Source organism: Alligator mississippiensis, chromosome 3 (assembly GCF_030867095.1).
Source record: "Alligator mississippiensis isolate rAllMis1 chromosome 3, rAllMis1, whole genome shotgun sequence".
NCBI classification, from domain to species: domain Eukaryota; kingdom Metazoa; phylum Chordata; order Crocodylia; family Alligatoridae; genus Alligator; species Alligator mississippiensis.
Window position 1 is genome coordinate 65806220 of NC_081826.1, and position 17386 is coordinate 65823605.

A 17386-nucleotide genomic window follows, 5' to 3' on the forward strand; every position below is an offset into this window, starting at 1 on the left:
GGTGAGCCACCTGCAAGGCTCCTTAACTGGCAGATGGCTAACCAGGCAGCCATTCTGTGGAAAATGCCATCCCCATTCAATTCTGGTTACCTACCAGTTCCTCTCAATTTTCCATGTCACTGCATTCCATCTCCAGTCATATAAGTGTGGCCTTACAGGTGGCTCTACAAAATTTATGTTGCTTATATGAACACAGGTTAACCAGCAAACTCGACCAGCCTATGTAACTGAGCTGTTCAACTCATCGTTTACCACTTCACCAAATTTTACCAGCATTGATTTTATATTTTCTTCTAGATAATTGATGACAATACTAAATAGTATCAATCCAAGAAAAGACACCATCAGGACCCAACTAGAGACTTCCCTAGGATGGTTGTTTCTGATTTACAGTGATTTCTTGAGGTTCATCAAGAAACCTAATTGTAAACTATATAATATGGGCTACATAACTTTGTGTAATGCTCTTCTTTCCCCCCAGGGTTGCACATGGGTTTAAGTAAACATCCTCATTGTGATGATATACTGTACTAAGCTTTCGATTAAACTTATAAAAATTGGTACCCTTGTCATCCTCTTTACTGTTTTAAAGACAAGCACAATACTAGGACTACTTATTAACATAAATGCGAGTTGGAGTAGTCACTTTTATCTGTTCCTCTGAAACTTATTTTGTTCAAACTTTGGTTTAAAATCAGCAACAGTGTTTCCTAGAAATTCTCAGCCAGTTCTTGTGTGCACTATGCTCTACTCTGACAATGCATCTTCACATTGCATACACTTAGGTCTGGTGGCATAACTAGGCTGGGGCAACTGGTGCAATTACTCTGAGCACTGTTTTGGGGGCAAGAGGAGGGGACTAAATGGCTGCTGGGGCAGCCGCACAAATCACTCCAGAAGCAGCAACTGGAAGTCACTAGTGCCCCCGAGTGTGACAGGTGCCCTGGATGCCTGGCTATGTTGTAACAATGCTAATCAGGACTGAACCACAGAACAATCTGTGCCAGAGACCTAAAGGGCCTCACCATACTATTCATTGCATTGTTTTCACTCTTGTCTGAAAGTGACATGCAAATAGTATTGTTTTGCAACATGGGTTTACACCATGGACAAATTTGGCTCCAACTGTTATGGGCCCAACATTAACTAAAGAGAGATGAAGACTTTGAAGATGAGCAATAAAAGTAATTTGCCTTAAAGCAGTAGTTATATCAAAATGTATTTCCAACGGGCTTATATTTTTGATTGCCTGATGTTCAAGGTGAGAACATTAATAGTGCTCAAAATATGGTGTGCAGCATTTCTGACACCTCAACTCTTCAGAATTTCAGCAATCGGATCTGACCTGGAGAACTCGACACTCAAATCTACTGAATCGATCATGATGCACCCAGCAAAGCCTACTAAAGAATGTAGTCTCGCTGAAGTGAAAATTGAAGTGTACAATGCAGGTGCTCTGCTAGAGTTCATCATTGCAAATTCATGAGCTTATATTACACCACGTAATTATGATGAAAGTCAGACTGTTCTGATATTCAAGCCAATGCCCTAGCATTTTAATGTTTGTAAAATTGAATGAGAAATAGTGGAGAAGCAGCATATGTTAGAGTATGTTGTATGTAGACAATAGGGCATCTGTGTACAACAAGCATTGTTTAGAGATACTGAGATCTTTGTTATTTTGCTGAAGCAAAAATAACAAATTACCCCTTTTCACCAATTTCAAACTTCCTGAGATGGAGACAGGGGGAGAGGAAGAGAGAGGCAGGACATATGACAAATCATTTTTTTCTCAGTTTTGTTTCTGAGGAAGCAAATAACAATTTTTCATCTTTTGCACAGCCTAATGATTGTCAACATGCTGGTGAAATGCAGGTTAAGTTTAAAACAATATAACTTGTTTCATCACTTGGTCTCAATCTGAATATTACTTGCGTGATCATCTTCACCAGAATTCATTGTCTACTCAAAGGCTACTGAAGAGTTACCTAAAACAGCTGATCAAAATATAAATTAAAATCAGTAGAACTGAATCCAAATGACCTTTCTATGTCTTTTCAAGTTTTTTCTCCTTTTCTATAACTGAGTACAGCAAATTAGCTTTAAAAGCCATTTGTTGGCCCCAAGGAGAAGAAAGTGTACTCCAGTTTGTATGAAGATCTTTTTCTTGATTGAGTCCAGTTGTCTTGAAATCTACACTGAATATTTTGCACTGAATGGTCAGATGAATTTATTGGTATTAGTAGAAAGGAAAAAGATATGTACTACTAATATGACTAGGAAACCGCAGCTTGCCATGTGAACCAGCAAAAGAGGGCTTCACATAACAAGTCCTCAAATCCTCTCCTTCCAGGACTAGTTCCAAACAGGGATAAAGAGAAAAGGATAATGAGAAAGTTCTGGAGACCAAAGAAGCCTGCTATAAACCCCATTTCAGACAAAAAGATGTGTGTCAACCCTAGTCCTGCAATACATTCTGTACAGGAAAACCCCTGTGATCAAACATCATTGTGGGATCTGCATTATTGATTTCGGTGAGCTTTAGATCAGGGCCTACTGAAAATAAATAATGAAGTAATTCTGGTAGAGTATATGGGTTTAGTATTGAAAGAGAGAGATAATATTTATAGGAAAAAAAAAAGGGTTAGCTAAACTTGAGAAGAGAAGGAAGACAGGGATTAAAAATGTTGGCCTGTTCAAAAAAGTTACTTGAAATTAAATGCGAGTAAGCAATAGAAAAAGATTCCCTTTTTCTGCCTTTGCTGTAAACTGCTGGCATTGGTATTCTTGCAGGAAGTTTACCAAATTATGTGTATTGCTTCTGGTTCACAGCACAGAAAATGTTGCTGAATACCAAGGGAAAAGAAACCTCTTCAGAAACTGGCATTTTCTCATTGCCTAACTTCCAAAAAGCATTACTATTTAAGTATGGAAATGTTGTATGCAGTTCTCTTTTATCCCTCTTCTCCAGCCTTCATACATCAATCCCAGGCCAGAACAAAAAGAGAAGTAACAAGAAATGTTCTTCATCCTAACTTGATGAGTTTACTTCAATGTAGTATTCCCATCCCCTGAATCTCTTTTGTTTCCTTGCACTGCAAGCTTTCTAAGGCAAAGCGCTTGTCTTACCTTTTACATGTTTGTACAGAACCTAGCGCAATGGGAGCCTGGTCCTTTTTGTTGCCTTAAGAACTACCAAAATACAACAACAAATTCAGTGATTACTCAAAACAGGCAATTTAGGTGCAGGAACATGTAACTTCTAATCAGGTGGAATTTACAGTAATACAGCTAAAAATGTTCTGAGATTCTGAAGTTATTTTTGAAAAGTAAGTTTCTTTTGTATTTACATTTTCTTCTGTTGTGCACAGTTTTATTCTGCTTTATTAAACACTAGGATTTTGTAAGTTACAGAACCAACCAGAGATTTGTATACATTCAACGATACCTCTTTCAAAGCAGTGATGAGGGAGGTTACATATTTAGGAGTTCTGATTTAAAAATCAGTCATTTTAAATATCACACAATTGAATTTTGCTCTGTTTTACATTCAGGCTGCCTCTCAAAATATGTTAGAGATATTGTATATTGAAATTCCAAAGTGGGTGCTGGGCTCCCTACTTTTGTTCTTCTGCACTGATAGTTTTTAAAATGAAAGCTTTAATCTGTATTATAGAGGATCATTAATTTCTGCATTTTACACTTGAGCAACAGCATTCTGATTATCAGCTGCAATGGAAAGTAAGCATCCCTGCTCCTGCAGACTTAATTACTTACTGCAGGGCCCATCCCTTACTAGTTATTGCAGGCAATCTGCAAATGGGGTCAAAAACATTATTAAAAACCAAATTACCCACTGGATGGAGAAAACAAACATGCAACAATGACCTAACAGACCTCATCAACATAGAAGCCAGGCCTTACTATACATAATAGACAGCCACATGTGCCAGAATTTGCAAAAGAGCTCTGTTCTCATTTGAACAACAAAATAAGTGGCCAGATATTCAAACATGCAAGCATAGTCTTTGGAAAGTCAGGCTATATGTATTTATAATGGGGGAACTGGTAGATGTGGAGCAATATTAAAAATGTGGACATTATCTGGTCATTTTAATACATTTCAATTCTAGTTAATTTCAATGAATGAGTTAAAAGTTACTACAAAATACTGCTGAAGCCAAGAATTTAGCAGAATTGCAGGAGAAAAAAAAAAGTTGACTCATAAATAACACAAATATTCAATTGTAATAAATTAAAACAGAAAAGTTTTGGTAAAGAGATAAGCTTCCTATTTCAGACATAAGCTAACCTTATGGGAGGTAGAAATAAACTGCCCCTGAAGGCAAGCTATTCCACACCTATATTCTGTAGTTTTTTTGTGGTACTTTCTTCTGAAGCAACTACTACTGAAAATTTCCAAAGACAAGTTACTGGACCAGAGGGACAAGAAGTCTGGTTTGGCATAGTAATTCCTATACTCACATATCCTTCTGGCAAGAAAATATTCTCTCATACAAACAGAGCATGGGAATATGAGTAAGTCTGAGAAACAGCGAAATTCCCTTCATGCAAAATTCTGCACAAAACAAACAAAACGGGGGGGGGGGGGGGGGGAAGATAATTCCCCCATTTTAGTCCCTTTCCAATTAGGCTTAGTAAGCTATGTTTGTAATCAGTGGTATCTTTGTCTCTCAGAGATGTGGAGTTTAGTTTGTAGTTTTCCTTAAGGTCAGAAGATACTTTTTTATAAAACTGATAATTGTCCTTCCACATGCATTAAAGCCAAACATGAAATTTCACATATTACTTTCCAGATAAAATTATTCTGGATAGGTTGAAGAAAACCAAAGTAGTAAATTATATGCAAGGGCTTTTACTATTTGGTCTATTGTTCAGTTTCAAATAATAGTCTTAATTTTATTTGACTTGCTAGCTCTCTAACACAATTTACAAACTCTTTAACTTCAATGTTTGTCCTTTTATTAAATCTCTTTTTTAATAGTTTATAAAGGAATCAAGTAACAGATATTTAAGGTTATAACCACATAAATACAAGAGACAGTTCTAGGCAAAGATTTTTTTTAAATTACTAATGATTTTAGGTGTATTCATATTTAGATAGCATATTTAAGACACTTAAAGGGTGAATAATCATTTACTTGTTGTAAATGAGCCTCTTGTGAGGTGTTCATAGTAAGCTGGGCATGCAGATATGTGGATACCTAAAAATCATTCAAAAGTCTTGGCCAACAAGTACATGTACACTATACACAGTGTTATTTTAATGCATATTTTGCAAAGCGTATGTAGCTCCATAGGTGATTCCATAGAAGTTATGCAAACCCTCAGATGCTGCTGATGATTCTGAAGGAATGGTTGGTAGGAAACTATATATGTGAAGGAGGGAGGTTTTCAGGGGAAGACTGGAATCCATTGCTGCGTAGCTCACAAAAAATCCACTAGAGTGTCTGCACATTTTGTACATTTTACAAGGATTCCAGCTACAGAAATATCTTTAAATATTTTAAAGCAGAAGGAAATTCCTAAACAAAAATCTTTATGAACCTGTAGCTAAAGAAAGATCTCCCATATATACATACATGTGCATGTGTGTAGCAGGGCAGTTAATGCTGTCTATGTGACCTTAAATGTCCAGTTACATAATTTTCAAAATTTTCCACACTGTAACCTACATGTATATAATATGTATACTACAATCATATATATTTATGTATATGTAACTATGCATATACATATAAAACTATACATTTTTATGTGTGTGTATGTATGTATGTAGATACATACACACTTACATATACTCAACTAGAGAACCTGGATATAATTATATAGTATTAATATTTTTGTGGTCACTGGGATGAGCCTAGTGTGTTGGATGTTGTAACGAACAGTTAAAACTGTCTTAGTGAACTTGACTAAATATTAGCATACTTTCATTTTATTAGTTTATTCTGTACCCAGTAATTCTAGCCCTGATTATGGAATTTGGAAGCAGTTGTTTTTTGTTTTTTCCCCCCCAAGGAAAGCTGCAGTGGTCTCAAAGATTCTTGGTTGATTGTTTTTTTGACCAAAGTATCTAAATAATCTTTTGCATACCTGATCTAAATTAAAGTTAGTCTTGTTAGAGGCAAAAGTTTTTGTGGAACAACTGTTTGGTTGGCATAAATTTAGAGAAGCTTTTGGGTATCACAATACTCTTCCTTGAGTCTCTGCATTAACAACATAACTCCTGTTCATTTCAAGCCATCAGAAATTTTAATACTCCTATTTTTCCTGCTTGCAGAAATATTTGAAGTTGGAATAGGAAAGACTAACCTTTGAAAAACAACAACTTATTGTTTTACTACAATGAAGAAGAACATGAATGAAAAATGTTTTTCAGATTTAGCTGTTCCTTGTCTAAGAAATTAGTGGATGATAATAGAATTTGAAACTATAAATGAAATGCTGATCTATTTATATTAACAGAGATAACATTATTAACTTGCAATATTTATAGCAATACTATGCTGATCTAATTTATCAGACTGTGGGCCAAAGCATCTATTGTTTAAAAAAAAAAAAATACATAAAAAAATTACTAAAAGAAAATGATAAAATATTTAAAGTACATTCAAGGAAAATAAGTTAATAAAACATATAGCAAACATTAAAAGATAATTCAGTACCATTTGGTATTTGTCAGCTTGAATACATTGTATATAATTAATTGTAAGCAGTGAAAATTGCTGAAGTATAAAAATATGATTCAGTTCAGCCTGGTTTTCTTACTAATGGTATAATATTTTTATTGTCTAAGATAGCATAAAAACATTGTAAATTATACATAAGGAAACTGCAGTAAAATGATCAGGTTACATCTGAAAACAGTTGTAAGTTATTAGCATGAGAGAGAGGCAGAGGAAGGGGGTTATTAGCAAGATGTCAGTAGCAATTCCAGGATCAAGTTTATATTGTGTTATATAGTTCAACTAAGACCAAAATCCCTTTGTTTCACATTCATTGAATTTCATTTCAAAATCTGGGTACCATTCATTTTTTTAAATTAAATAATATGGGACAAACAAATGTTGATATTTTTAGTCAAGTACTGTGGTATTTTTCCTTTTTTGAAACCCTATCCTGTTTTCTTTAGACTTTTTGAGGTCCGAGAATAACCACTGTTTCAACCAGTTCCAGACTCTTCTCACACATTGGACTAGGATATCTGATATAAATCACATAATGTTTTACATTTAAACACATAAGAAGTCTTTCTGTTCAGAAATAGCTCTGAAGTTGGTGAGTGCGCTCAGATCTGTTGCTTCTGGTTTCAGATGCAGCTAGAGATTCCCAGCCCACAATTCAGCACATACCTCTTGTACTGATAGTCTGAATAGCAGGGAGAAAGGGATAGTTTTGTGGAAAGAGAAAAGGGGCGCATCTACAAGTCGCCCTACAGTGACATAGTGACACACTATGTCCCCGGGTATAGCACGCAGCTATGGCAATTGTGACGGGGCCACCTCGGGGCCCATCTCCACAGCCCGCGCACCTGTCTCTGGGCAACCGCCCGCCTATCTCATCCGCCACACCTTTGATGTTAATTGATTAACCCCTCTATGATCCTCTCCTATCAGGCAGCCTCTCCGCCTTCATCCAGGCTACCTAGCCCCCCCCCAAAAGCTACTTTCCCTTCTCGGGCGTGGTCCCCCCCGGACCTTCGGCCTCTTGCCCTGGCCCACCTCCAGGCCGGTCAGAACCCCAGGCCCCTGGCTCTTGGGCATCCCTCACAGTGGGCCCCTGGCCCTTTTGACCCTCTTGGTCCTAGCCCCAGCTTGGGCCAGTCAAGGGTACTCTCTCCTTTGGGCTGGGTCTCTAGCCCCTCACTCTCTATCTGGGCCTCACTGTGCCACTACTCCCTTTTCTCAGGGGCAACTGCAGCACTACACCCTGTACTCATTCACTCTCTCAGGGTCCACCCTCTGGGCCCCTCCACAAACAGGGTTACCCACCCAATGGTGGGAGCTAGGGGTTAAGGCACTCCAACCCCTTTCACCGGGGTGATAACTGGCCTGGCATTTCCTGGGGGCTCCCGTGCCACTGAAAGCCCCACCAGGCCACCCACTCCCAGCAGGGTGCAGTTTCAGGTCATGCCCAGGACCAGGAGCCTCCTTACCTCTGGGTCATCTCAGCAGCCCTCCAGCCAAACAATGTTGCTACCTGACCTCCTACAGCCAAACTGCCTTGTTTATATAGGCAGCCCTTGCCTCAAAATGGCTGCCGTCATCAGGCACCTGGAGGCTGCCAGCTCCAGGCCCTTAAAGTGGCAGGCACACACAGTGCACTGCCACAGTGATATAATGGTGAAATTTAACTGTGTGCCACATGCATGGCACAGTATCCACCTGTACTGTGCTGTGCTTTAATACTTCCAAAAGGAAGTACTAAAGCATGGTGCCATGGCAACGTTGCCATATGGAAACGTGTAGACATGCCCAAGGACTCTAAAAAGGAAGAGAAGTGGGAGAAGGGGTATATAGAGTGAGTAGGCATTGGGGGAGCATAAATTTTGAGCAGGGGTTTTGGGGAGGGTTTTAGCAAGACAAGGACAGTTTGGAGCGACAGAGAAAGCTTCTTGTGCATATAGACACATATGCCTGAGATCAAGCAGACTGGGGCTGTGCATAGGGACTGGATGGAAGGGAGGTTAGTGTCTCTGTACCAAACCATCTTACTTGAAAGGTTCTCTGTGTATTACTGCCTCTGATCCATAAAGACAGCAACACTTCTCATAAAAAACTAGGCTACTGTGGCATTGATATCTACACAGTCAGATGGGTGGCAAATTGTCTCAATGGTCACACCCAGAGAGTGGTGGTGGATGGGTCATTTTCGACCTGGAGGGATGTGGACAGTGGAGTTACCCAGCACTCAGTCCTTGGGCTTGTGCTATTCAACATCTTTAACAGTGACTTGGAGGTGGGCATGGAAAGCACACTGTCCAAATTTGCTGATGACACAAAGATGTGGGGAGAAGTGGGCACGCTGGAGGGGAGGGACAGAATCCAACTAGATCTAGACAAATTACAGAGGTGGGCAGATGAGAATAGACTGGCATTCAACACAGACAAGTGCAAGGGAGAGGGAACTTGCAACATACCTATAGGCTGGGGAACACCCTTCTCAACAACACAGTGGCTGAAAGTGATCTTGGAGTCATTGTTGACTCCAGGATGGGCATGAGCTGCCAATGCGAGGAAGCAGTCAGTAAGGCTAACCGCGCCTTGTTGTGCATCTACAGATGCATCACATACAGGTCCAGGGAGGTGATCCTTCCCCTCTATGCAGCGCTGGTCAGGCTGCAGTTGCAGTACTGTGTCCAGTTCTGGGTGCTGCACTTCAAGAGGGATGTGGCTAACCTTGAGAGGGTCTAGAGAAGGGCCACTCACATGGCCAGGGAGCAGCAGGTCAGGCCCTACGAAGATAGACTAAAGAGCCTGAATCTATTCAGCCTCCACAAGAGAAGACTAAGAAGGGATCTGGTGGTCATCTTTAAACTCACCAGGGGAGACCAGCGAAAAATAGGTGAGGCTCTGTTGCCCCAGGCACCACCTGGGATTACAAGGAATAACGGCCACAAATTGATTGAGAGCAGGTTCAGGCTTGATGTCAGGAGGCATTACTTTACGGTTAGGGCTGCCAGGCCCTGGAACGAGCTCCTAAGAGAGGTGGTGCTCTCCCCTGCCTTGGGGGTCTTCAAGAGAAGGTTGGATAGATATCTGGCTGGGATATTATGATCCCAGCACTCGTTTCTGCCCAGGGCAGGGGGTCAGAGTTGATGATCTGTTCAGGTCCCTTCCAACCCTAGAAACTATGAAACTATGAAACTTGGTGAGCCTTTTGATGGTTGGCTCAGAGACCCCTAGCTCCCTCTGCTTTAGTGATGGTTCTGGAGCCCCATGAAGCATTCAAGATTACTGAAATTCACTCTATTCTGTGTAGATGACTGACCAAGTCTGATTCATTTTGTAAGAGTTGGCATGTACCACATGCTTCTTCTTCGTTGTATTGCATTCTGTGTACTAGATGGTTTCTGCTGCTCTCCCCAGAGACTGCTGCAGTTCAGTGGTGCTGCAGTTCAATGCGTCCAGTTTGTATTGTGTTTCTGGATAAAAGCTGCTGTGTAAGTAAAAATACTACTACAGCTTACTCTCAGAATATTCTGCTTAGTAGGACTTAACATTAGGCCGATGCAAGGCAGCAAATATTCACTTTGGATTTGGATTTGGCCAATTCAGAGGGACAGTGATTCAATTTGGTGGTTCGAATCACTGTCCTGATTTGATCTGGCTGATTGGGATTTGGAGATTTGGCCATAGACTATAATGGGGAATCACTAAAATACCTATAACTTTGTCATTTTTTTGCAGATTCAGATGAAAGCAGCAGGGATGGTAGCCCGTTCTGAGGGCATGAAGCCTGCCAAGCTTCAAGGAGGTAGGTGTAAGGGTGTCTGTGAAACTGCACCTCAAACTGTTCAAAGCAAAACTCGTATTACTTGTGTGTGTTAAGGCAGAATGGGATGAATGCAGCAGGAATAGTAGCCCCTCGTGTGGCATGAGGCCTGCCAGGTTTCAGGCAGAGCGGTGCAGGGGTTTCTGTGAAGGTGCACCTCAAGGTTCTGAAAGCAAATAAAAAAAGCAAATAGGTGAGGAGTGAGGAGGGTGTTTGCTGCAAGCCTTCCGAATCTCTCCAAATTGATTCAGAGGCAGGCTTCCAATTCAATTTAGACCTTTTAATGGGTCTCTTGATTTGATTCAGATTTGGCCGCTGAATCAGGCCAAATCTCCTCCTAATTGAATCGCATACTAAGTTTCGCACAGCCCTACTTAACATGGACCTGCAAGTTGAGCTGAGGGTTTGTCTGTTAGTGATGACCTGGAGTGTCATTGACTCCTATAGAGCTTTCACTGAGCAAAGTATCTACTTGCATGAATCTGATATCAGGACCTAGGCTTACATTTCAGTATCTGCTTTCTTGGGATTATCTGCCTGGGCCAGTTGTGGGCCTCTTAGGCTGCTGTAAATCCTCTCCAGCAAATCTTCCTTGCAGTCCTGGCCTTGTGTATCCCAAACTCCCTCCTCCTGTCCTTTGGTCATTTCCTCTTTGTTTCAGATCTTAGATACAATGATCATATCAAGCCACTTTGTTAGGTTAGAGAAGTACCTTGAAAGCACCATATGATCAATGCAGCAGCCTGTGTAGTTGAAAACTCTCTTTTTCTCTCTTGTGACACAATTCGTTGTTACAGGAGCTGTGTGTCAAATAGTTATTGTTGTTAAACCATTGCTTCATTAAATATTTTAAAATCTATGTAGCTTGAAGATTTACAGGTGAAGAAGTGATATCAACTTGCATATATCTAAAGATTAGGCAAGTGACAGCCTCATGGAATAAAGGAAATATATACAAGCTATCACCAGTGACTTGCTGCATACTCTAGGAGGATCATGAAATCAAGTCACAATTATTTCTGTAATATTTACATTGTGACACTGGAGTTTCTTTTCACTTCTATATCTAAAAACTTCACTGAAGCTCATGCATACCAGTAGTGGCAAAGCTGTGTTCCACAATTAGTCATTAAAAATGAAACAACACAGCTTGAAGTGTTTCAGTTTTGTCAGAGGTGTAACAGGGCAGCTCTGTGCCCTGGGCAGAGGAGGCACATAGGATGACTCCCAGGCTATCAGTAGCAACGTGGTCAGCCAGCACTTGCAGGGGCTGCTATTTCTGTGACCCCCCCTACCCTCCCCAACTACCTGGAGCTGCTGCTCTGGTTGCCCTCTCCCGACTTAGTTATGCTACAGGATTTTGTTTTCTTTTGGGGAATAGAGATAGGATAGGAGGATACTTTCTTCAGACTTTAACATCCTATTGAACAATTTTCTGGTTCTTTCTTGACCTCAACAAATTATATACTGGGAAACTGAAGACAACTGAACTCGTCTCTTCTCCACAGTCACCAAAAGTTGGTTCTGCCCCCTTCCCCTATGCCTTTTCTTTCCTTGAACAAAGGGCACTTACAGAAGTTACATGTTTTACATGGTGTGGCCCCTGAAAGTGCTCTACAGCTGTAACATAACAAATGTTCATGGCTGCAGAGTGCTTTTAAAATGGCCAATTGTGTGAAAATGTAGCCCTCATCTGATGAAGTATCAAACAGGGTCGCTCTAAGGCAGAACGCCTTAGGGATCTGTGTACAGGTTCCCTGCAAAATTTAATTTTGGGTGATTCTGCCCAAATTCCATGTGACTTTGCTGAGCTGGGCTAGTGCTCAGGTGGACAGGCACCAGCCTACCCCTGCCCCAGGGCTGTTACAGTAAAAGACAGTCTCCTCCTAAATAAGTGGGGGAGTGAGGCCCCCCAAGCTGTGTTTGGCCCCTCCTGGCTACCCCTGCTGGGATCTTGGGGGGAACGGGGCTGGGCCCATGAGGCAGAGAGATCCCTTTCCCCCTCCCACTCCTCATGTAAGTGTCTTGACAGTGGCAGAGGCTGCCACATTTGCAGCTGGGGGCCTGGCCTAGCTCATGGGCCTAGCCTAGCTCCCTGCAAAACCCGAGTAGGGGTAGCTGGGCTGGGTGCATGTGATGGGGGGGGATTCCATTCCTTCCCCCACCTAAGGATCCTGACGGTGGTAGCCATAGCTGCTGCACCCAGGGCTGGGGCAGGAGGGAGGGGAAGGGCCTCCCCCCCCCCATGGGTTTGGCCTAGCTACGCCTGCTGGGACCTTGAGGGAAGCTGGGCTGAGTCGATGAGGTGAGGGGGCTCCATTCCTCTCCCCATCCCTGCTCTGGGCATGACAGCCTCTGCTACTGTCAGGATGCTTGCATAGGACATGGAAGGGAAAGAGAACACCTCCCCCCCACACCTCACAGGCCTGGCATGGCTCCCTCCAAGACCCCAGCTGGGAGAGCACATGTTGCAGGAAGGGCTCCATCCTTCTCCCCTCCCACCCAGCTGTTGCTGACAATTAACAGCTGGCAGGGGTTGAGTTAGAGGGGTGGTCTGGCAGTCTCCTTGGAGGCTGCTAGAGTGTCCCCACCTGCTGGCCAAGGCCAGTGCAGACAAGCTCTGAGAGAACACCTCTTGGGTTCAATGTCTCTCTAACTCATGGGACTTAGTGTAAAGTGCCATAAGTTAAAGTGCTTCCCCAACAGGCTGCTTGCACTTGCGTAAGCACCCAAAATGAAGCACTTCTTCCTACAATGCTCCCTAAAATCCTCTTGCTCACATAATCTGAACCTTTCTTTCATACTACTAAAATGATGCATTTCCATTTTCATTTTCAATCTAAGCTTCCTAGTTATGCATTTATTTCTTTATCTTGAGAATATTGGTTTTTATGGGACAGCTACTGCCCATCCACAGTAGAAGTTTTTCTTTTTTCTTTTCTTTAAGTTTCTTCATCATCTTGTAATCTAAATGTCATTTCTGATAAATCTGTAAAATGCCTCAGTCTTTATAGGTCTTGTAATTGTGCATTGTTCCATGTGCACTTTATAAAGTATGTCCATCAGCCCAATGCAGAAAAGTATTCATAACCCATTGCAGTGTTTTGTAGTGGAAGCACTTACTTCAGTCACTGTGTATCATGCCTGTAAATGATTTTTAGAGAAGTGCCCTGCACTGCAAATTCATCTAAAGTTGGCACAAAAAGTTATCTATTAAAATACAGTTTATGCTCACACAACATTGTCAAATTTCATTTTACTGCAGATATCATTACTGTTAGTGTTTTTCTTCAAGCCCTAGACTTAAAATAGAGTGACTATCTAAGCCTTCAAATTCAAATCTAAGCCTTCAGAATTAAAACAAGTGCATCTAGTTCTCATGGTTGTGGAGAGACTAGACACTGGGGCCCAAATGCACCCTAAAGCCTCTAAAACCAAAAAAGCTGTCACCCCATCACACACTGGTTCTTTTAAAATAATCTCATAATTTTTAGGCTATGGGAGCATAATTCATGACACTAGTGACATGATACTAGTGAGGTGAGCTGCTACTTTGGAGTGTGCTTGGGGCTTTTCTGTGAGGAGGAGGTGCCAGAAATATCTTCTCACAATTGAATTCCTGTTCAGGGCCCGGGTCTCTTAGGTGCCCTTAGTGCTATACAAAAAATACTAGGCTTTAGCAATAGCCTTGTTGGCTCAAAGTACTGGGAACATGGCCCGAGAGACTGTTATTTTTGTTTGTTTGTTTGTTTTTAATAATTTTTTCAGTGCAGGTTTCCTTTGTTGCATTATTGCAAGTTGTCCTGGAAGTGCCTTCTAGCCACCATTTGCTTCAAAATGTACTTGCTTTCTGCTGGCAACTGTTAAAGTAGGATTTGACTCTCTCCTCCCAATATCTCAGTGAAATCTATGATCCTTGCACAGCCCATATAGATTCACAAAGTATGTTTGCTGAAACACCTAGTAGGGCATTCAACTTGATAAGCCTGGACTCACAAATATAGTGCACCTGGCTGTGCACCAGCATATAAGTGAAAAAGTGACAGCCAGTCACCATGGCTTCAGAGAATTAGAAACCACATAGTAAAAAAAACCCAGATTGAGTCAGTTGTGAAGCAAATCATTATGAGAGGGCAATAGGAGCATTGCAAGCAGCAAAGAATGATCTAAAATAAAGTTATGTCCTGGTGTCCTACACTGTGCCGAAACTTTTCTGAACTAAATCAGCCTGAGATTAATTTAATTCACTTTCAAGGTGAATTATATAATTCTCAAAAAGTTGCTAGAAAAATTAGGGGGAAAAGGGGTGGTATGAATGAATTTAGGATATTTTCATCCTGAAAAAAAATGAGAAAAAAAATCTCTCCCTAAATAAACCCTAACTAAAATGGCTAGAAATCTTGTGAATACAATATGTGTATGTTTTTGTGTTGGAGGGGAGTCTGCACTATTTCCTGATTTTAATTGTATGCATCAAGGTACTGTAGATGTTATTTCAGCTTCAGTCTCAGTCTAAGAAGCTCATAAATGTGAAGTTGTAAAGTAGTGTCTAATAAAAATATCTAATTATTGTTTGCAATGTTGAAATAATGTTGCATCTGTGATGGTCCAGGATATATGCAAGAGGCAAGGATTTTTGTTTATCATCTCTTTTATTGGACAAACTGCAGGGTTAGGATAGGCTTAGACTAGCTTATGAGTACCTCAGTACTCTTTGTTGAGACTCTGGGAGAGAAACAGACACAGCAGAGTCTGTCAAAAATAAGTCAATTCAATTTGAATTTGCTTTGAATTTTGGACTGAGGTCCATTCCTATCCAGCTTGAACTGTTTCATGATTAGCAATCTTGGGTTTCCATGTTTAAAAATGGCAAATTCTCTCATTAAAAACCCCCAAATCTATGTTTTTCCTATATATATATGTGTGTGTGTATGTGTGTGTGTGTGTGTATATATACACACACACACACACACACACACATATACCTATATATATATATATATATATATATATATATATATATATATATATATATATATATATATATATATAGGTATCAGTTTAACACAGTGTTTTATTGATATATTTACAATTTTAAAGCATTTGGAAGCCTATCAGTGCCTCAATCATTATAATAAAATAAATTATAAATACCTATATATTTTAGTGGTTGATTTTGGGTTTTTTATCATGAAAAAGCAGAACTTCCCCCACCCCTTCACTCACTAGGATGCTGGTCAAGCTGTGGCTGTCCCCATCACTGCTTTGTGATGCTGAGTAGCCCTGATATGCTGGTGCCCTGCCCCTACCCATGCCATTGCTCCTCACTCCCAAAGCACAGCCCCCCATCCCTGCAGATGCCCCTCACTCCTGGTGTACAGTCCACTACTCCCGCCCTCCATCCCTGCCAGCGCACATGGCGCCCCCCAGCTCCATTCACCTTCTGTCCATGCCTTCCAGACCCAAGCAGCTCCTTGCAGGCTGGATGGCTTCTAAACTGCAAAGGGAAACCCACGGTTTCCTCTAAAGGAGGAAATATGCATTTTTCTCCTTTAAAGGAAAAATCCACACTTTTCTGCAGCAAGCAGGAAACCTGGATCCCTGTTCATGATAGATGTACTCGAATGGCTGAATGTGACTTACTAATATGTTTCTAAAGTGTGGAGGTCACAAGAAGATTAAGAAAATTAAGTAAGTGTTAGAGTTTTTCCAGTTCCTTATTCTAAACAAAGAAAATCAAATGTTTCAAATTTTCTTACTAAAGTACACATTTTTCTCAGTTTCCCAAGGGAAAGTCTGTCCATGGATGTCTATTCCGTAAAAGTTCTTTTAGAAGAAACTGTTGTTTTTGAACCTGCTTACATTTTACGAAGGGCATTTCATGCCGGAAAGCTTGTCTAACATCTTTCCTAACTATATAGTTGGTCCAATAAAATATTACCAAAAAAAACTTGCCTTTCTCTTTTTTGGGGTATTTTAGGGAACAATCTGTTGCTTGGAATGGAATTGGAGGTCAACATTTGTTTTGAATTTGACATGGAAAAACAGATACTGGATACAGCCCAAGGCTTGACTGGATGCCTTTTATATTAAGAAGAGATTATAAAATCAAAAACTACAGCATATCTTTTATTTTTGTTTTTAATCTGAATAATCAAAGCTTACACATAGACAGAACAGAGGAAGTTAAAGTGATGCCAGCATAGCCTGTTTTAACATTGCCAGACTGTTAAAGAATAGTTTGTCTGCATATTTTATCCCATGATTAACCATCTCCACAAAGAGGATAAGCATAAAGTTGCTATTTTTAATCATTCCATTTATTGTCATATTTTCTCATCATTTGGGGGGGGGGGGAAGAGCAGTTTGTGTTAGACAAAAAAGTTTTGTTTTTTTCCTTTTCCATTGGAAAAATTCATGTTAATTATTCTTCTGCACCTGCCTAATGGGGCTGAAGTAATTCAATTGTCATATTGTTGTAGATTGTTGCTTTGTGTAATGTATCACCCCTGCTGTTTCACTTAAAAAAATTCTATACTCCTCCATTATTCAGCAAGGCCTAATGATTATTTCAGCATTTGTACATGCTGCACTGTTGTTTTGATTTTAATTGACTTCACTTTTTTAATTAAGTACACTGGTTTTAACACTGTTGTTGACATGCATGGTTTTGTCTTTATCAGGATTTGCTTCCATTTGCATTCTGTATCTATTGACATTTTATTTAGATTTATTCTAAAGGAATAGATGGATATGAATTCTGAAAGGTTTGTTATCAACCCTAACAACTCATTTCACATATTATTCCTATCTAATGGTCTGAAAAATGTAAAAATATGTTGAAAATACTGATTTTGCTTTTAAAAAA